Here is a 23,052-nt window from a genome sequence, read left to right as displayed (position 1 = left end):
TAAGACACCTGTGTATAAAAGAGCCATTTCATTATCCTGATTCACCCAAGAAATTGCTAAGGGAGGCAGGCATGAAAAAAATGATTTGAAAACTGTAAGAAGTTGAGGGATGGACAATTTTCTATGCAGAAATAAATGAAATAGTCTAGTAAAAATTTTGGTTTCTTAAAAAAAACAGTTATGTTATGTAAATGTGTTTTTGTTTTAATCTCAGGTACAGAAAAAGAGGCTGCTTCACCTAAGGTCATTATGATTTGCCTCATGCACTCATGGGGGCCTGATTTTTGCCAGGAGCAGATATTTTAATTCTGGGCATTCAGGAGAGGATATAAATGGGAAAGCCCTGAGAGTGTTTGTGGCAGCTGCTACTCCCCCTGTTGCTGCTGGTCCCTGCTGCTATCTCTGATGCTCCTGGTCCCTGCTGCTCCTGGTGACTGCTCCTGCTGGTGGTTTCTGCTGTTGCATCTGCTAGACTTTTCGTTTACTATTGCTGGATTTCTGGATATTGTGACAAAGATTGGACTTTCCCCTCCGTACCTGATACCCCTAATCAGTAGGAAGTAGTCTAAAGAGTTCTATGACCCCTTTTCCTTCTAACCTTCTGTTTCTCCTATCTAGTGTTGGGGCATTGGAAGGGATTAGGTTGGAAAAAGGGTTGGAACTGTGAGAGATATAAGAAACCAATAAAATAGCTAGAAAGAAAATATGCCAACAAAGTAGTATTTCTTGAGGCAGGAAAAAATACGATTTTAGAAGAACCAAGAAGACAGACAACAGATGACACCTCATTAGTAACCTGAGCTCTGGTGGGCCTTGTGAGGTCACATTAGGACTTTGTGGTTTAGCCTGAAGAAACTGGAACCAATGAAGGGAGGGATTGCTTCTCATTTGCATTGGATCTCATTGGAAATCTCATCCAAATAGCATGTGGAAAGTTAGAGGACACAGCAGAGGTGTAGAATACCAGTAAAATCACAATTCTGATAAGAGAAAGACGGTTTGGAGCACAGCAACATAAATATAAGGCCTTGAGAGTTATTGTAGAAATGAAGGAAATAGTACAAAGAGCCAAGGAACGTAAGAACTGGTTCTTTGAAAAGAAAAACAAGATCATCAGACTCTTACTCCAACTCAGCAGAAGGAAACAGAAGACTCAAATTAACAGAATCAGAGATGAACAGGGAAAAACGATAACAAACACCAAAGAAGTTCTAACATTATAAGGAATACTTCAAAAACTGTAGTTTCAAAAGAGGCCATGAATTTGAAGGAGAATGAGGAGGGATATACAGGGGAGATCAGAAGGAGGTAATCAAAGGAAGAAATGTTGTAAGCATATTATACTCTCAACAAAACAAACAAACAAACAAACAATCAATCAAACAAAACCTATGCTCCATTAGGTTATAGAAATATCTAAAAGGAACCTGGTAAGTTTCTATATTCAACTGAACCACCAAAGTTAAACCAAGAAAGGGTCAACAACCTAAACAACCAGACATTGAAATAGTTATAAAACATTAAAAAAACCTCTACCAAGTAAAAAAGCTCAGGACCAGATGGATTCACAGCAGAATTATACCAGACTTTCAAAAAACTACAGCTAATACTTCTCAATTTATCTTTTCAAAGAAAGAAACAGAACAAGCACTTCCAACTTCTACAAAGCCAGTATTACTCAAATACCAGTGCCAGGTAAAGCAAGACAACAAAGGAGAAGTAAAATGAGCAGTTTCTACTTTAAGCTCCATATAAGTCATGGTATCACTCACCAAGTCAAGGTTAGAGAGAGATGGAGTCATGTCCGGGCAGCAGATGCATAGTTTAATGTGGATGCATGAGTTGGGGGTTACCCAAGGAGCACACAAAGACTGATAAACAGATAGTTATTTGTGACTGAGACTCATGTAAGATAATTAGGGTTTTAAGTAGAGGCTTTCTCAGCCATTCAAGATTCCTTGTTGTGAATTCCCTGTTTAGTTCTATACTCCATTTTTTTAAATTGGGTTGTTCAGTTTCTTAGTGGTTAGCTTCTTGAGTTCTTTGTATGTTTTGAATATTTGCCCTATATAGGATGTGGAGTTAGTGAAGACTTTTTCCCAATCTGTAGGTTGCCAATTTATTCTATTGACTATGTCCTTTGCCTTACAGAGCTTTCCAGTTCCATGAGGTTGCGTTTATCAATTCTTGGTCTTAGAGCATGATCCATTGGAGTTCTGTTTAGGAAAATTTCCCCAGTGCCAATGAGTTCAAGGATCTTTCCCACTTTCTCTTCTATTAGATTCACTGTATCTTGTTTTTTGTTGAGGTCCTTGATCCACTTGGACTTGACTTTTGTGCAAGGTGACAAATATGGATGTTTTCATTTTTCTACATACAGATTGCCAATTAGATCAACACCATTTATTGAAGATGTTTTCTTTTTTCCATTATATATTTTTTGGGTTCTTTGTCAAAGATCAAGTGTCCATAAGTGTGTGGTTTTATTTCTGGGTCTTCAATTCTATTCCAATGATCTACCTGCCTGTCTCTGTACCAATACCATGCAGTTTTTATCACTATTGCTCTGTGGGATGTTGATTCCCCCAGAAGTTCTTTTATTGTTAAGAATTGTTTTCACTATTCTGAATGTTTTATTTTTTCATATGAATTTAAGAATTGCTCATTCCCTGTCTTTGAAGAATTGTATAGGGATTTTAATGGGGATTGTGTTGAATCTGTAGATTGTTTTTGGTAGGATGGACATTTTTACTATGTTAATTCTGCCAAACCATGAGCATGGGAGATCTCTCCATTTTCTGAGCTTATCTTCGACTTAAAGAAATGTCCAAAGTCCTTAGTGATCAGGAAAATGCAAATCAAAACAACCCTGAGATTCCACCTTATACCAATCAGAATGGCTAAGATCAAAAACTCAGGTGACAACACATGTTGGGGAGGATTTAGAGAAAGAGGAATACTCCTCCATTGCTGGTAAAAACCACTCTGGAAATCAATCTGGAGGTTCCTCAGAAAATTGGAAATATACCTGAAGACCCAGCTATACCACTCTTGGAAATATACCCAAAAGATGCCCCACCGTGCCACAGGGACACATGCTCCACTATAATCATAGAAGCCTTATTTATGATACCAGAAGCTGGAAACAACCCAGATGTCTCACAACAGAAGAATGGATACAGAAAATGTGGTTCATTTACACAATGGAATACTATTCAGCCATTAAGAACAAGGACATCCTGAGTTTTGCAGGCAAATGGATGGAACTAGAAAATATCATTCTGAGTGAATTAACTGAGATCCAAAAGGATATGCATGGTATGTACCTACCACCACCACCAAAGTACACAATTCCCAGGATACAATCCATAGAACTCAAGAAGGCTAACAAGCTGAAGGGCCCAAGTTAGGATGCCTCAATCCCACTTAAGAGGGAGAAGAAAGCAATCACAGGAGGGGGGGGGAGGGAGTGAACTCAATGGGAAAGGTAACAGGGAGGAGAAGTAGGGAACATGATCAGATATGGGCTGGGGAACAGGACTGAAGCCTTGAGGGCCAGCAGAAAGAATTGAAACAGGCAACCTCAGGAGGTAGGAGGTGGGTGGGGGACCCTCTAGAAAGTACCAGAAACCTAGGAGGTCAGAGACTCTCAGGACTCAAAGGAGGGACTTTAGATGAAATGCCCTACAGTGGGGAAAGGAAACTTGTAGGCTCCATCTACAGTAGAAAGACAGGGCATTGAGTGGAGTGATGGGGTTGCCATCCCACAGTCAAAAACTCTGACCCAGAATTGTTCCTGTCTGAGAGAACTGCAGGAACAGAAATGGAGAAGAGCCTGAGGTAAAGGAGGTTCAGTGATTGGCCCAAATTGGGATCCAGCTCAGTGGGAGGCCCCAAGGCCTGACACTATTACTGAGGCTATTGTGTGCTTACAAACAGGGGCCTATCATGACTGCCCTACAAAAATCCCAACAAGCAGCTGAAAGTCAGATGGAGATATTTGCACCCAACTAGTGGACAGAAGCTGCTGACTCCTGTGGTTCAATTAGGAAAAAACTGGAAGAAGCTGAGGAGGAAGGCAACCCTATAGGAAGACCAGCATCCTCAACTACCTGGACCTCTGGTATCTTTCAGACACTGAGCCCACCAACCAGGAAGCATACACCAGCTGATATGAGGCCCCCAACACATATACAGCAGAGGACTGCGTGTCTGGCCTCAGTGAGAGAGAATGTATCTAACCCTTGAGAGACTTGGTGCCTCAGGGAGTGGGGAGGTCTGGGGGGGGGTGGACATCCTCTTGGAGATGGGGGTAGGAGGTGTTGGATGTGAAATAGTCAGAGGGTGGACTGGAAAGGGGATAAAATGTGGACTGTAAAAAAAGATTAAAGAATAAATTTAAAAAATTTAAAGTACAGGCCTTCAAGCCACAGAGATAGTAGTTGGAAGCCTAGAAGAGAACAAATTCCTGTCCGAAATGCATGAGATGAAATATGATCAGAATGCTGAAGAGTAAAGAGTAAATGGCCGAATGGTTGTAGAAAAAGAAATAGTGTCAGTGTCATTGATATAAAGTAAAAGGATTTCACAAAGGAGAAAGTGGTCAACAAGGGTGATCAACTAAGATGAAGACTGATAAATATCCACAGGAGTGAGCCCCTTGACAGGAACTGGCTATGTTGGGAAAAGAGATATGGTGTACTAGTGTATGGGAGATCTGAACTGTAACAGCATACAATGCAGATGACAGTTGAGTAGATGATGCTTAAAACGTGTGTCTCTTAAGGGGCCAATAAGGGGAATGCATGCAATGAGGATACCCAGGGATTCAGGTGGGAGAGGGTCTGCTTTATTTGCCCAGGTTAAGCAGACAACAAGGAAAAGAAGAAAGAAAATTTGAAGAAATAGGGGAAAACATCTCAAGTAACCCAAAAATGAGAAGAGGTAGAAAGGAGCCCAGGGATTCAATGGTCAGGTAGAGCTTTGTCTTTGATAAGAGGAACAAAAGAAAGGAGAGAAGGCAATCCCTTCGCTGCTGGAGTCGGGAATATTCCTGCTTATTGTTTCCATAGTGTCTGTACCACCACAGAAATAGGCCCATCAGCTGAGAGGAGGAAGGTTGATAAAGTGTCATAGGAGTTGATAGTAAACACAGGTACTAATGCTGTTGGATGAGTTGTTCACAAAGCATGGAAGACATCATGCATGATGGTACAACTGCAAAGGAAAAACCAAGGAGTGAACATCCTTATTTCACAGCCAGAAAGTGTTGATGAAGTAGATATGGCAATCCCTGAAGCTTAGAGAGTGGAATACTCTTGGAACAAGACAGCAGAGGGGGTGATGAGTGTTGCTGGATGGCATAAGGCTCATGGAGCAGGACTGCTCAGGAAGGTGAAGGAGGAATGGATTAGAACTGCAAGGTGGTTGAGTAGAAAATGCCAAACTACTACCTCAGTGCTAGATTTGTTTGTTTTGATATTTGCTTTGTTTGCTTTGATGTTATTGCTATGTCTAGAGATTGAGTCTGAACTGAACGTGTTCTTTGCATTTGGCAATGATCTGATTCAGGCATTATGTGGTCTCGTGGTTCTGACTGGGAGGGTTATCTATCCTTGAAATCTCTCCGTATCAATCAGCTCCCATTCATTATTCATGACAAAGTCTGTAGCCCTTGTGGAAAAGGTTTTATATGTGATCTGAGGAGCTAAGGGATGCCACATCCTAAGTTCTTCAGGATGATGGACACATTTAAAATTTAATTAAAAGACACATTTCCACTATTACTTCTAGAGTTTTCTTACCATTGACTGCCTCATGTCAAAGGGAAAGTTTCACTATACCACATTCTAAAAGATGTGTATTTGTTGTGGCTATGTGCCAGCTCCCAGCCATAGCATAGTCATACCACGAACCAAGGGAGATGCAGCAACAGCGTGAGCAAAGGTACACAGGGCACGCTTCGCTCATTACAAACAACAGAACAACTTGAGGGCATTAATATTGATCACAATGCACTAAAACAGAAAAGAAAGCCCTGAACTTCACACTTGATCAGTCTCACAAGTGTAACTAAAATTAAAATGCAATGGAGAGAGGCTCTTGAGAGGTAGATGAGAGGATAGATGGGTGAAGCATAGAAGAGTGGGAGAAAAGATAGACCGATAGACAGAATGTCTGCATCGGAAGCTTCAATTAATATCCATTAAATTGTGTTCATTAAAAATGGAGCAATCTAAAATATATTTGAATATTTAAATAACATCAGAAAAGTGTGATCAAACAATTAAACGGTTTATTCTGTGCTTGTCTTTAGTGAAGCCTAACACGCTTTATATGTAAGGCCAGACCCAGCATCAGAGGATTAAATTGGAGAATCATGAATAGATAAATTAATCTGTTCAAAATTACCAAGGAGGGAAGCCTGGACCAATTAAATCTTAGTGTTTCACCCAGCATGAAAGCATGTTGAGACTGTCCTAAGAGAGATTTAAAAAATATTTTTAAGTATTAAAAAATTATAAACTAGACAACACAGAAAAATGAAGAAGAAAGGCTTAGATGTTTTTCATCTTAGACAGACTCTTACTTATTACAAATACTTTAGCAATCACATTCAGTTTCCTAGTAACTGTTTCTGGGTGGAATGAATGCAGTATTCTGAGACAATTGAAAATTCAAGCGAGGCTCAATATGTGTACCAAATGGTAGTCCTGATCGATAATCTTTAATGGTTTCAAGGTTAAGGAACCACGTAAGGTATAAAGGGAAGAAAAACTGATTGGAAGAGACCAAGGAAGCACAGTGACTAAATCCAATGTGGATCTGAGTGGGAAAATCAATGATTCTGGTCAAATCAATACATATGTATGAGCAATTTTACTATGATAGTATTTAATAACTAATCTTCTAAAGTTAACATTGAGACACATACATAAAGAACTGCACATACATTAGAAAGATAGGCAATTTTTTCACATGCTTCAACTAATTTGAATGCTCAGTTGAGAAAAAACTCAGTCTCTCAGATGCATAACCAAATATCATCTAAAGTGTTTCATAGCAATGTTAAACTTCATTATGCAACCATTTTTGCTCCCCCCCTTTTTTTTCTTCTTTCACATATCAATTTTTGAGAAGATATCCCAAACTCTCTGAAAATAATGTGGTGGCCTCTGATTTGGACACTAAACAAATTACTAGTCCTAACTTGTGAAGTATCTCATATCCAAACATCCTGAGACTTGATAATGTACAATTCACTTAACACAGTTTTATTGAATAGCTCTGCTCTGTCTGCCTGTCACCAATTTGCAACAGTTATGATTCTAATCACACAGACTCTCAGTTCTGTTTGCTAGGAAGCACCCATGAAGGACTATGATCTGATGCTGAGACTCTGCATTCCTTGTATACTGCAGAAGAAAAAGTTTGGCCAAGTTTGGGCCTATGGTGGGTTACAATGGAAATTAGCATAAGAGTAGTTTCAGATGGGCCAGAAAGATGTTTCATTAGGCAAAGTCTCTTGTAGCAAAGCCTGATGACCTAGCTAAGATCTTCAGATCCCATGTGATGAAAGAAAAAAAAATGACTCCCACAAGTTGTCTACAGACATCTATATGCATGCTATGGAACATATACATGAATATACAGAAACACACACCAAAATAAATAAATAATAGATAGGTAGGTAGACGATAGATAGATAGATAGATAGATAGATAGATAGATAGATAGATAGATAGATAGATAGACCTCTCAAATGAATTAAGTTCTCAGGAACATTAGGGGAAGAAGGAAGGATTACCAGCTGTCTCGGTGATGTCTCAGCCTTAGTACAGACACACTTCACCTGCTGGTCTTTTAGTCTACATATTATTTGTTCCTTCTTCCAAGACTATGCGAATAAAAGTAAATGAGTATTCCTAGTTTATATAGTATAAAACTCTTGGGGTAGATCTGACTTTAGACTGAAGGATTCAAATCCATCTGTTGTAGTTTGAATATAGTTTTCCATGGGTTTGCATATTTGAATAATTGTATACAAGCTGTTTGGAGAGGCTGTGGTACCTTCTGGAAGTGGGGCCTAACTAGAAGACGTGGGTTTCCATATAGTGGACCTTTAGGACTATGGTGTCTTCAAGTGCTCTATAACAGAAAACTCCCATACACCCTTACTGCCATTGCCACCAGCTAGTTTCACCACCATCCCTGCTTCCAATATGATAGGCTAATATCCCCGAACCATGAAATAAGTCCCTCTTCATTTAAATTGTTTCTGTCAGGAGTTTAGTCCCAGCAATGAAACTAGTGATTAATTATCCCTGTCTAGCTGTTCTCTCTCCATCTTAGGAAAGATAGAGTTGGTGTATCCTACAGTGGGCTTGAGATGGGTTCTTAGAGATCCCATGTTTTTCCCATTCATACTCCATCTTTCCTCATCCATGTCTGTTAGAAAACAACAACAGCTCTTTCCTCATGACTGACAGAGTTGAAGATTAACTACTGGCCCCAATCTGATCATGTGATTTTTCTCTAACCAAATGATTATGATATATGGCCAACCAAGTGTTAAAGTAACATTACTTCAGAGGCTGAAGGTAAAATGATATTGTTATTGGGAGAAGAGAAAATAGATCACTTTGGTAGTTAGTCTTGTTTGTCAACTTGATTGGAATGAAAAATACTTAGTAGATTAGTTAAGCACATGTCTGGGTGAAGCCAGGCGTGGTGGCGCAGGCCTTTAATCTCAGCACTTGGGAGGCAGAGGCAGGCGGATTTCTGAGTTCGAGGTCAACCTGGTCTACAAAGTGAGTTCCAGGACAGTCAGGGATACACAGAGAAACCCTGTCTCTAAAAAACAAAAACCAAAAAACAAACAAACAAACCAAAAAACAAACAAACAAACAAAAAAAACCAAAAAACAAAAAATCCATGTCTGGGTGAGTCTCTAAGGACTTTTCCAGGAAAGATTATGTCATCAAGGCTCTGACTTACACAATGTTGATAGAGTAAAAATCTGAACAGTCTGTTGGGAGCTGGTAGAAACTGAAGGATGGAGCCTGTTTAAAAGAGCTGAGTTGGGGGTGGAGCTTTGAAGACATCTGACAGTAGCCACTCTGTGCCTCACTCTGCTTTCTGTTCACTATGAATGAAGTGCAGCATCTTCTTGTCTCCAAGATGCTCCATCGCATCCCATGCTCCATTTAAACACAACCAAGGATTACAAACTCAAACCTCTAGGGATTTTGTCACAACGAAGGTAAAAGATCCTTGTGAAGGAAATAAACTTCAACAGTACTACACCAACATATCAGTAACTCTGGTTCACGTTAAAAGTAAGGAACTCTGCTAATCTGTAAAGACCAACATGATACCCACCCATGTCCTAACGTCTTCCTCTCACTGAAGATGAGGAGTCAACGTCAGCACTGAATCAAGAGCACTTGTAAATGTAAAGAAGAAAACCAAAGCTCCTATGATGAGGATGTTCTTACCAGGAAGATGTATTAATCTGTGAAGAGCCAGACTCATAAACCACTAACCTCATGCTTGCAAATGGAGAACCAACCAATCAAAGCTGTGATCTCAAAAGGATTTAGCTGCTCACTGAAAAGCTCTGAGAAATTAAAAGGGAATTTATACAGAGACACAAAAATAGAATTATAACAATTATAACGTGGTACATTGAATACTGTTTATATTAAAATAAAGCAGCTTGCTACTGTTGACAGAACTGGATGTGGAAGCCTGATAAGCTTGGGCAGCTATCCGAAAGGGCCCATCCAGAGAACGGAACAATTTCTGGAAAGACAAACCCTCGGCATGGACTTTCTTCAAAGGGTCAATAGAAACCAGCAGGGCCAGGAGTTAATCATAAGGCTTGGTGGGGGATTGGGAGGGAGGGAGCCAATTTTTTTTTTTTTTTTTTTTTTTTTTTTTTTTAGTTCCTACTCAGGGAACACTAGTGATATTCTCTATCAACTATGCTAAATGTGTAGCATTATAAATTAACAGGTAAGCTCAATGATATGAAATCAGTGATAACAAAGGGGTTAAATTTCCCTCACTGTTTATGGAACTCACTGAACTGTGTCTGCTAGATCAGTAGTAGTACCATTACCCCTTTATACTGCTGTGAATGAATAGAAGCATGCAAGAATGGATTGAACTAATGCATGGTGAACTTTAGTTTTCACGTAAGTTTAACCTTCTCTTTTAAACTTGTGTACCAATAAAACATGGAGTGTTTCCATATTCTTTGAAAACATATTTATGTACTTCATTTTTAAAAACTGTGTGAATATCTTCATGAGTTTGTTTGCACTATCTAAGTGTGGGTGCTCATAGCGGCCTCAGAGCTTCAAATCCCTGGAACGAGTTTCAGGCTGCTGGAGCCGCCTGACACAAGTTCTGGGAGTCAAACCCAGGTCCGCCACAAGATCAAGAATTGCTCTTAACCTCTAAGCCATTTCTCTAGCTCAAGGCTCGTGTGTGTGTGTGTGTGTGTGTGTGTGTGTGTGTGTGTGTGTGTGTGTGTATGTGTGAAATACCTATACCATAGCCATCCTCACCTAAAAGGGTCTTTGAACAATTTAGAAAAGGAGTCCATTTAGAATGGGTCTTCCCCACAATACACGCAATTTAGTGAAAAGAAATTTTTGCACAAAGATAAAAGCTGTTCTCTTTTCTGGAAGTCTTGAAGTGGTTAAGGTGGATGAAGTCAGATTCTCTTTCCTTTCCAGATTAGTTATGATTAAGTAAAGAAGAGGGTTTTTTTTTGCTCATGGTTCAAGGGCAATACATAAGTTAAGACAGCAGGAACTTAAAGTCCCTGGTTGTGTTGCATCCATAATGAGAAGAGGCAGTGCATGCCTGTGGCTCACTTTCCTCTTACATAGTCTAGGATCCCAGCTCAGAGAAGAGTGCCTCCTATAGTGGGAGGGGTTTACAACCCAGTCAAGAAAAACCTCCCACAGGCATCCCAGGAAGCCCTTGTCCAGGGGATTCTAAAAGTCGTGACACTGAAAGCTGAGATTAACTATCAGATCCTGTCCACCCCAATGCTGTCCAAAAGTTAACTGTTAGAATTTTGTTTCATCCCAGAGAACACAGAATAATTACAAAGAGCAAGGCAGCAATTATCTTTCTTAATTTTTTGAAGACACATTTCCCTATGGTCAGGATATAGTCACACAAGATTCTATTAATGTAATTAGCAGCTGTGATAACCACTTAACACAATGTCTTTGTTAAAAATTAAGATATTCCTCAAATAATTTTCAACTCAATCTTTTCCACTAATATGTGCCTTCCTATGGAGGCTAGGTGACATAAAATTATTCTAATGGGAGTAAAAAAAAACATAATTTGTATATGGCCACAAAGATTCTCCAATCTAATCTGATGAAAATTTTCTAATTCAATTATTATTACACTATTGTATCAGTGAAAGTTAATTTTGTTTCTTTTCCCAACAACTTCCCAATGGCTATTTTTTTATTGGTTATTTTATTTATTTACATTTCAAATGTTAACCCCCTTCTCAGTTTACCCTATGTAAACCCCCATCTCATCCCCCTCCTCCCCGCTGCTGCTTCCATGAAGATCCTCCCCCACCCACCCACTCATTCCAGCCTCACCACCCTGGTCCCAATGGCTATTGTGTTCAACCAAAGTCTCCCATTCTAATTCTAAGAGCTGAGAAGAACTGGGAGCAAGAAAAATGGAAAGAGAGAAAAAAAAATCAATGATGGGGAAATAAGAATCTCTTTAATCCTGAAGCAAATATAAAATGAATTCAATTTCCACAATAGTATGCTGACTTGCAGCCAAAGACCAAAGACTGTGTTTATATTTCATTAGGAATGTATACAGGCCACATTCTCTTCTGGCTCACTAGAAGCCATGAAATAAGCTTGCTCCTCTCAGCTGTTAGACTCTGCAAGCTGAGGCTTGTTCTGTGCATTGAAGTGAACAGAAGTAGTCTGTGAGCCAGTTTTGAGTTTCGGCTTTTGAACAGTTATCCTTATTCTTGGCAGAATTCTTGGGTAAGGTGGAGGAATTTGCTTATAGCAAAAATAACAGCTGTCATTTATTGACAGCCTACTACATATCTAACACTAGATAGGCATTCATAATTAATTTTCATATCACAATTATCCTAAACCAGTGAGATAGGTGATTGTATATTAAAGAAGCTAAAGCTTGAAAACAGCAAATAACTTAGTTGTATCCTAGAGAGGTACAAGTGTCAGGATGGGATTGGATCAGAGGTCTCAAAAGTCAGTCTTTGGTGGCTCCTTGCATATTTACAAGGTGACTGAAAACTAATCAGTGATACCGAGTGGACATATCTACAGTTTTGTTTTTTTTAATTTAACTAAATATGTTAATTCTAGAAGTATTATACTGAGTTCTGTAAACATGTCAGTTGCAAGCAGGACTGCTCTCAATGAGTAAGATGTAGACTTGAGGACTGTGGATTGCCAAATTCATTGGTGTTCACATTTCTCAGTATTAACTCAGATTTGGGCGAGCAGGGGTTACATACACTTTATTGAGAATGGTTTCCTCAGTAAATGAATCTGTGTTCTGAAGCTCTGTGGCATCCAGATTTTGCTTCCTGCTCCACAGGTTTCAGATGACACTGAGTGACCAACTCCCCAGTTCTATTGAGATCCAGATTTTGCTTCCTGCTCCACAGGTTTCAGATGACACTGAGTGACCAACTCCCCAGTTCTATTGAGGCATAGGCTGGATATGTTCTCTTCTGTGGGAAGTCCCTGTGGTAGCTTCAGGGGCTGGATGCATATCACACGTTTAACCTCTTTCACCTTTGCATTGGCAACAGGATGTTCTTGTGAATTTGAGGGCTGTGTGCCTTCTATAGTCTGGGCATCTTGATCGTAGACTTTTCTCAGTATGGATGCCTTTTTGTATTTCTTATTTTTGTAAGGATGTGCAGTTTATGAGGGTTCTGGGTATTCCAACCATATTTTTCATGATCTTCAGGTATAGGCTAAAACAATTTATCTGGAATTCTTGATCTGGTAAATTTGTGAGGAATCCAAACTCTACTAATGAGAGACTCCACACCCATTTTCACAATCTGTAGTCTGGCTGGAGCCCTTTGAAATCCTGAGCTCAAAACCCTAAGCATACATGTAGTAATTCTTCTCGTTAGAGGCCACAAGTGACAGCTGTGTCCAGTCTGAATATCTCTTCATCTGGAAGGAATAGAACCAACTCAATTTTTTTACACAAATTTTACTTTTCTTAAGAATTATCCAGAAGCAAAGAAAATGCCTCAAACTAGAAAAGTGATTCCAAAAAATTCCAGAAGTGGTTGGAAAAAAATGATAGCACCTGAGTAGTTCCTAAAAGATCTACATTAAGAAGCTTTGTTAGTATATTCATTTTTCTAAAATCTATCAGAGGATTTCACAGCTGCTTAGATGTATAGTGACTACTTAATTTATTCACCCATCTATTTAACAGCATGGACACCGGCAATACAGCAACAACCAAGGTAAATATAGTCCCTGTCCTTGGAGGACATATGTAGAAAAAGAAAATAAATAAGTAAGACAATAAACAAAATAGCCACAGATCAGGGTGAAGGAAATACTTCTATGAAACAATCACTAAAAGAGGTATTCCATCTTATTTGTCAGGGGAAGCTTTATTGAAAATTGAAGGATAAAAAGAAGTTAAATATGAAAGATCCAGGACTACAAAGGCAGCAAAATAACAAAACTGAACAAGTTTCGGAACTGTGTAAGCTGTGGTAGAAGAAACTAAGGGTGAAAATCCAGAGCAATAGGAAGACCCCCCCCCCCCCTTGCTGAAGACACAACTTCCTATGTCACTGACATGGAGAAATGAAGCTGGTGCTCAGGTGGAAGTTTCAACCCTGCTGACTAGCACTCATGATGGAGGTACTTTGGAAGTCACTGGGGAAAAAAGTAATCAATACCTCCCAGCCGTAAACTCTGCAAGTTATACTGGGACAACAGCGGCAAAAATGTTATAGGAAAACCAACCACTTTTTGATCCAATACATGAGATGGACTCCATATCTAACACTGCTAAAGAGGTCAAGAATCTAAGACTAGATAGGACAAGGGCTCTCTAAGAAACCTACTACTAAGGAAACAGCAGTAATTGTGAGTTGCCCTGATGATGCTTGTATTCTGATGTTAATTCTGCTCCCTTGAGAGGTGTTGCCCCTATGAGCAGTCAATCACCTATTCAGGTGATCTCATGTGAACTTTCTCCCCATTATAACTGGTCAGTAAAGGCTAGCACCTGTGATTGGGCAGTAGAGGGGAAAGATGGGACAAGAGGTCTGGGAAAGTCAGGGGAGAGAAGGAGCAGGGATTAGAAGAGTAGAAGGAGAAAGCCATGATGGAGCATGGCCAAGGAAAACCCCAAGTAGCAAAGGGTCTTATAGCTGGGGAATAAGTTAGTATAGCATGAGATCTGGCCAATCTAGGCACATAGTTTATAATTATAATAAGTGGATTGTGTGGTTTTTATACGGGCTTGTTGAGATTGGAAATTACTGCAACAAATAATAGTTGTTCCTAGTAATGTATTCCTGTACTCATAGATCAGAGTTAACAGTCAGTCCTCATTAGAGAAGCTCCTTCTTGCAGTAGGTGATAATGAACTAAGCAACCAGCAACTAGACAGTGTGCAGAGATTGAGACACTATGGGACATTAAGTCCTAAATGGTGTGTCTTTATGAGACCCCTCCTCTCAAAGCTCAAGGTCTGTTCTGAAGAAGGGACAGAGAGATTATAAGAGTCAGAGGTGATGGATGATTCCAAAGAGAAACAGTGTCTTCTGGACACAACTGGTACTCATATGAACTCACAAAATTGTGACAACTTGATAAATTCTGCACAGGTTCAAACCAGACAACATTCCAGCACTGAGAAATGGACATGGACACAAAGCCCACACCTAAGAAGCTATTTGCAACTGATACCTACTAAAAAAAATAAAAACGAACTTTCTTCAATGAAGCATCACTGGATACATTAACCCAACTTACAGCTACTATCTACTTAATACTGAATGACTTAAAGTGTCAGTGGAGTTGTTAGGGTCAGAGCCTGTGGCCCTGCCAGTTCTAACATGCTACCCACCCATCCTCAACAGGGCAACTAAAGTGACAACTGGAAGTGAATAACAGGGAAAAAATCCAATATAGCTGTATTGGAAAGAGCAACAAATAAATAGATTTAATGATTAACACTTACTCAGATCATCGCTGGGGTCCTGACATGAGGCTTAGACGGTAAAAGAAGACAAAAGGGTATACAGAGATGAGCAGTCTTGGATAAGATGGGGGATAGTCAGTAACAGCCCATCATTGTCTACCTCCAGTTTCTTCTGAATGTTTGATGATTCCTCAATGTTATATGAAATCTCTTTCTAGGGTACAAGTTGCTCCTTTCCAGGGAACCAAAGCCCCAGCCTTTTTCTTTTCCCAAGCTGAGATCATTATGAACATGCCAGTCTTTGGTGTACATTGTTTCAGTACTCTGAGAGTCAAAAGGAGGCATAGATGTGTCTTTTTAAGATAGTTCATTCCTGTAGGGATAGTTATCAAAGTTTTTGTTTTGTTTTGTTTTGTTTTGTTTTTAAAAATAAACAAGGATTAGAGCAATTCGCTATGTTTACTATCGGTTTGTTATATATAGCCTTTACCGGAGGTATGCTTGCTCCATCACTTGCCTTTCCATTATTTTTTTCAAGAAGGAGTGTTAGATTTTGTCAAAGACATTTTCTGTGCCTTTGAGATAATCAAGGGATTTATGTCTTTGAGAACCTTTCTGTGATACATTACATTGATTTACATATATCAGATCGTTCCTAAATCTCTCTTGATCATGATGAATGATCTTTTTCATTGTTCATCTTAAACTTGGTTAACAAGTATTGTAATGGGAATTTTGCATTTCTATTCATAGAAGAAATTGCTCTGTGATTTTTGTTGTATCTATCTGGTTTTGACATCAGGATAATACTGGTTTTATTAAAAGACTTTGAAAGTTTTCAATTTTGTGAAATAATTCAAGTGGCTTAGGCTTGTATCTTTCAAAACCTACTTTTAATAAGGGTTCTTAAATGTTTTAACCTCCCTTCTAGGCCACCACCCACCACAGGTAGTGGAAAGGAAACATTAATAGAGCAAAGGAGGATGTGGACCTGTTTAGAAATAGTTCTTTGGATCAAATCTAACCTGGGTTGTCAGGATATTAGCAGTTCAGTTCCCAGGAATCAGCAGTGGCAGTTGATCCACTAGCAAACACCATTCATGAATCAGCAATAGCAGTTTGATTCAGAAGAAACCATGAAGCTCTGCCAATTGTCTGGAGTCCACAGAAGCGGCAAGAAGCTGCCAGAACACCACCAGAAGTTCTGGGATCCACAGAAGGGACGGGAAGCTTCCGGAAAAACCAGAAGTTCTTTGGTAGTGTTTCTCTTTATGAAATCATGACAAAAAATGACCAGCAAAGAGTGGCAAGGTGATCCAATATCACAAAGCCTGGTCAGTGAAGACCAGCATCAGCAAAGCCCAACAAAGACCAGCAAAGAATGACAAGGTAAACCAATACCACCCAGCATCATCCATTGTCCATTGGGCTATATTTATATCCCAACATCACATGTTCTCTCAATCATTGCTTCTAGCAAAACATCGCATGCCCCTTTTCTAGGCTGCCTCTAGAAAAACACCAAGTGTATACTTCAAGAGAAAAAAAAAATCTTCTCTTAAGACAGTTTCCAGAAAGATCACATAACACAGATAGGTCTCTAAAGAATCCAGAAATTTCCATTTCAAGCGACACTGGTGTTAGTTCTTTGAAGATCTAATACAATTCTGCAGTGAATCCATGAACTAGTATTTTTTAAGTTGAGACATTTTCAATCTAATTGATAATTTATAGATTTGTTTAAATGATTGGTTTTATCTTGGTGTAAATCTGTATGTCATATGTATCTAAAAACTCACCCATTTATTTTATATCTTCTAATCTGATGGAAAACAGGTTTTAAAAATATGAGCTTATTATTTTCTGAATTTTGTTGGTACCTGCTATAATCTCTATCTCTTTATGATTTCATTAATTTGTGTCTTCTCTTTTTTGTTAAATTGACTAAGGCTTTGTCAATCTTGATAATCTTTTGAAAGAGTTAGCTCTTTGTAGTATTGATTCTTTGTATTTTTGTTGTTGATCCTATTTCCTATTTCATTGATTTCTCTTCTGACTTAATTATTTCTATCCACTCTTTGATTTATTCTTGTTTTTCCAAGTTCTTAAGGTATCTCATAAAGTTTTGGGTTTTTTGGTTTTTTGTTTGTTTGTTTTTGTTTTTTTTTTTTTTTTTTTTTGGTTTGGTTTGGGTTTTGGGGGGGTTGTTTTGTTTTTTGACATTTCACTGACTTTTTCATAGAGGCACTTTAGCTGTAAAATTCTCTTGGAACTGCCATAATAGTACACCATATACTGTGCTTTCATTTTCATTCAGGATTATACAGGTTTCTCTTCTTAACTCCTTCAGTGACTCATTCATTGTTCATCAGTATTCTCTTTCATCTCCATGAATTTGTATACTTTCTGTAGTTACTCACACTGTTGATATATAGCTTTATTTGTTGGGGTCAGAGAGAATACAGGATATTTCAATTTTCCTAAACTTGCTGAGAATTGCCGTGTGCCCTAATAGGTGGTCTATTCTTGAGAAATTAATATGAGCTTGTAATAAGAATAAGTATTTGTTAGTGTTTGGGTGGAGTGTTCTATATCTGCCTATTAGCTCCATTTGATGTAGAACTTTATTTAACTTCAATGCTTCTGTTTACTTTTTGTCTTTGATGACCTGTCTAGTAGTGAGAGTGGAATATTGAAATCTAATTACTGTGTTCAGGCTCATCTCTGACTTTAGTGTTTGTTTTATGAAATTGAGTGGACCTGTGTTTGGTGTATGTATTTACAATTATAATAGCCTCTTGACATATTGTTTCCATAAGGAATATGAAGTGGCCTTTTAAAGTCTCTTCTGACTAATTTTGGCTTAAAGTTTATTTTTGTCTTATAGTGGATACCTGTGCCTGCTTGTTCCATTTCTTTCTCCCATTCTTTCACATCCCGGAGTAGTGTCTTATCCTCAACGGTTAAGTGTATTGCTTAGAAAAAAAATCAAGGACAGATTCTCTTCTCTAGTTCTATCTGCTAGTTTATGTCTTTTTATTGCTGAGTTGAGACCAATTCAGAGTAATTACTGAAAGATGTGTACTGTTTAAGCCATTTAGTTGATTCTGTAATGTTTTTCTTCCCATTAACTGTCCTGATACTGTTTAACCTCCCCCCTACTGTGACCTCATGGGTATGTTTATCCTTCTTTTCTGTATAAAGTATTTCTTCCAGTATTCTCTGTGGACCTGGCTTAGTGGTTGTATATTTCATTAGGCTGTTTTTTATCATGGATAGTTTGTATTTCTCCAATTATAATAGGTAGTTTAGCAGATGATAGTTTAGGTTGGTAGGCTTGATCTTTCAGAACTTGGAATAGATCTTTACAATCCCTCTGCCTACTATCCTCACTAGCTTAAAGTATGTCAAAGAGACGTAAATCTTCAAATTTTTTCTTTCTGAATTGAAATCTAGCATAGGATGTGTTAAGCATCTTTCCACTACTGGGACAAAATGCTCAAGAAGCAGCAGGTTAAAATAGAAAGGTTTATTTCGACTCTAGTTCATGGTCTTTTGGAAATAACATAGATGTTGACTACAATGTAAGGTACATCTACCAATTCTATACAGTTCTGTTTTCTGTCAGGCTCTAGCCATGTTCTCCATCTAGGATCTTAGGTTGGGAACAGGAATGTGGAATAAACACTTTTATTTTATTGAATCCTAATTCTAGTAGCCTAATGCAACTAAGGAGAATAGAAGTGTTTTTTCCAAATGTCTACTGTTGCTTCAACACAAAGAATTACATTGAAACAAGTAATGTAGAATTCATGTTTCTTACATAATAAGGAATTGAACAGGATTTTACAACACAGAACCCAGGCTGAAATAATTGTGAATCTGGTTTGTATATGTTAGCTGGAACTTAAAATTAATAACCCAAGGTAATAGGAAAAAAATCTATGTGGATTATCATAAGACCCACTTCAAAGTAATGAGATACTCATTGTAAATAACCAGCACCTGGTATGCATGAGTAGTTGAACTTCAATTGAAAGAGGTAGTGAACAGCTAGTGCTAAGGTTCAGTTAATGCTAAATTTAATTAACTTTTTTTGATTCAAATCAATGTACAAGTTTCAATAAAGACCCCTTTTCTCTTCACCTTAAACTTGAACAGCTTCTTCCAAAAAAAAAAAAAATGAAAGCTTAATTACTATGTTCATATAAATCCTACATACTGACATGGGCCACTTAAGATATGCACACAGAATGAGTAACCCAGGTGAATGACCTTAGAGAGTTGAGATCAAATTGCCTGATGCATTGGCAGGAAAATACACAGGTCATAATCTTGTCCCCATCAGGATTTTTGTCTTCTGGTAAGAAAGGTATGGCAAAACTCTGACCCATCCAGCGGGTCCAGTTATTCGAGGGCCTTGAGGGGACCTTCTCCTAAGAACCAAATGGGGGGAGGGAGAGACGGACACCAAGTGCGACGAACAACACATTGGGAGGAGACCAGTCTGATTAGCATCAAGGTGTCGCTGTATTCAGAAAGGCTCAAGGCTTAAATGCACAAGCAAAAGGGAAAGTACTTTTCAGCAGGAGGGGTGGGGCAGTAGAAATGCACAAGTAAAAGGGGAAGTACAAGTACTTCTCAGCAGGAGGGGTGGGGCAGTGGAATTGCACAAGCAAAAAGGGAAGTACAAGTTCTCAGCAGGAGGGGTGGGGAAGTGGAAATTTTTCTTTTGGCAGCTACATGGGGAAGCAGGAACTTGGTGGTATCAGGGTGTGGTCAGGACATCTGGCGCTGACTTAGGGCTGGAACATTCTGTGGTTGTTCTCCAAACAGTGCGTAGGTGGCCCGCTTTTGACCCTCTTTTCTTCTTGCAGGGAGGGGGAGAGGCCCAATTCAGAGGTCAGGACAATAGTGTTGTCTTAATAGCTCCCAACAAAATTTCAGGCCTTGTTGTATGACACAGGAAAACAAAATTTCCCTCTGTTCTGTTTAGAGCCTAGCCACGGCTCACATGGACCAGGTATACCTGGGTGGCAGGCTGGGGCTGAAAGACAGAAACTATGCGATTGAGAGAAAAATGGAGCTAAGTCAAGATTCCTGATCAAAGCTTGAATGTTTAATAGCAAATGTGCTTATAAAAGGGGGTAGGCCCATTCCCGCCAATCCATTCTTGGTACCTGGAACCAGCTGCAGGTGACAGGGTGTAGGACAGGGTGTAGTCTCCGGAATAGCTCTGGGGCCTCTCAGCAGGTAGCAGTGTCTTGTAGGAGAACAGGGGCAGGGGCTGAGTCATCTAGGCAGGAAGGCTCTACCCTAGGCAATGTCCTTAGTGGCAGCAAGGTCAAAGTTGGATCAGCCAGTTTCAGGCTGGGGAGGTGTGGGAGGGTGGGGTTACACTGTTCCTTCGTATGGCCCAGCATATGTGCTGGTTCATAGCACTCTCATGTTCAATAAGTTGAACAAACTTACCAGGTTGAACCACATGAATTTCTTGTTTTTATAGATTCAAAATGGCTGATTTGCAATAACTTCAGATTATTCCATCTAATAGCTATACTTCCTATTCATAGGGTTAAAGATATTTACTTTAATAATGTAAAAACAAACAAACAAACAACAACAAAAACAAAAACAAAACAACCCAAAACCCAAAACCCAAAAACCAAAAACCAAAACCAAAAACAAAAACAAAAACAAAAACAAAAACAAAAACAAAACAAATGTGAAGTCTGAAAGTTGGTGTCATGTAGTCAGGTTAAAGCCAGAATTCAAGTTTCCTAATGCTTAGTGCTGTAGGTATTCATGATGTTAGCGTGTTTTATGGTAGAATTTCTTATGCTCTTGCTGGCCATTATTGCATTTTTACTTTTTTATTAATTAACCAATATAATTAAAAGATGAGGTTTCTCATCAAAGTCTAAATTGTCATTTCTCTTGTAAAATGAGGATGTATTCGCACTGCATCCAGGGCCAGTATTAGGATGAAGAAGAATGGATATTTTGTATAAAATGTCAAACTATGCAAAAAGAATCTCAATAATCAAGGAAAACAACCTTTTGGTGTGGTACTTGAATAATCAGAGTTAGTGCAGACAAACCTATGGAGTAAAACATCAGAGACTAAATGAAGAGAAACCACTGTTTGCCTCTTCTTGTTCCTCCCTTCCTATACCCTGGGAGTAGTCATTGAAGCTAACTTTCTGCTCTGGCATCAACTGCCCATCAACTCTTAACATTGGCCAACGTAGTAAAAGTTGAAAACGATACAAATCAGATTGGGCAATAGAGTTATTTCTTTTTTCTTTCCACGTGTATTTGTATGTGGTGTGTGCATGTGCGTGTGTGCATGCATGAATGTGTGTATGTATATACATATGTGTATATAGGTGCACATTCACGAGTTTGTGTGTTCCAGGGGTCCAAGGTTGATTTGAGAATCTTATTCCTTAGTCTTTGAGGCAGAATCTCTCATCCAAATCCAGAACTTGGCATTCAGTTACTCTTGTTAACAGATTTGTTCTGGTGGTTTCTCGTCTTTCCATTCTGAGGCTAGAAATTGTAGGTGGACTGCCACACCCATTGAGCATTTACACAGGTTCTGATGATCCAAACTCTAGTCTTCTTGCTTATATGACAAGAACTTTAACCACTGAGCAACTTGTCTAGCCTCAAAGTGGAGATTTTCTATATAACAATATTATAATAAGGCTTTAGATAACTTTTCTACATAGTGAAATTATATTTAATGGATTATATAATTATCACATATTTATTTATATTATAATTATATGTTAACATATCATACAGATATAAATTATTTATAATTGTATTTTTAACTCTTTGTTGATTCTTTATGTCACATCATGAACCCCCATTCCACTCATCTCTCTCTGTCCCATTTTTTTCTCTTCTCTACTGCTACCTCGATGGAATATGTGTCCTTCCTTTTCTAAATAAGCCAAAGCCTTTAGGTTGGTGTTTTGGTGTTACCTCCATTGCCTGTCACATTCAATTTTATATTTGTCAGCCATGCTTATGTTTCCTAAGATACATCAGGATGAATATGGGAACTGATACCTGTAATCTCAGCACCCAGAAATCTGAAGGAGCAAGACTGTGAGTTCCAAGCAAACCTTGACTAGACATCAAGATTCAGCCTTAAAATCCAAACAATATCTGTGTCTGCCTGTCTGTCTGTCTGTCTGTCTGTCTGTCTCTCTCTCTGTGTGATATTATTCTATATCTTCCTCTACTCTCAAACATTATTTTCCTGGCATTTTCTCTCAATTCCATTAAAATCCATCCTTTTTATTGTAACCTACAAACCACGTACTCTAGTACTAAAGTGTCCTATTCTCGTGAACACTCCACACACAATCACTCCTGAAGTTCTTTTCTATTGGTCAGAAATGGTGGCGCTCGCCTTCAATCCCAGCACTCAAGAGGCAGAGGCAGGCAGATTTCTGAGTTTGAGGCCAGCATGGTCTACAAAGTGAGTTCCAGGACAGCCAGGGCTATACAGAGAAACCCTGTCTCAAAAAACAAAACAAAAAAAAAAAAAAAAGAAAAAGAAAAAGAAAAGAAAGAAATGATATTTTCCAGTTTCTCAAAGGAAATGTTGTGTGTCACCTGTCTGATATGAGCTTACTTGCAACTCGAACAGTTTTCTCTCATCACTGTTCAAAAGTGTTCCATTGGCCAGTCTTGGAAAATTACCTTGCTAATTTCTTTTTTTCCACTTATATGATATTCTCAGATATATTCTTAGCAAGAAGAGTTATTCAATAGATATTTACTGAGTGAAGCTCAAGATCTATG

The 23,052-nt window shown here is 38.7% G+C and overlaps 1 pseudogene; it reads right to left on the bottom strand.

Annotated features, from left to right (window-relative positions):
• Positions 1–12,671: 12,671 nt before the first annotated feature.
• On the bottom strand, positions 12,672–13,162 carry Gm20241 (annotated as a pseudogene).
• Between the last annotated feature and the right edge of the window lie 9,890 nt (positions 13,163–23,052).

Source organism: Mus musculus, chromosome 14, assembly GCF_000001635.26.
Source record: "Mus musculus strain C57BL/6J chromosome 14, GRCm38.p6 C57BL/6J".
NCBI lineage: Eukaryota > Metazoa > Chordata > Mammalia > Rodentia > Muridae > Mus > Mus musculus.
The sequence above is the reverse complement of the archived record's forward strand: the minus strand, read 5'-3'. Positions and strand labels throughout refer to the sequence as shown.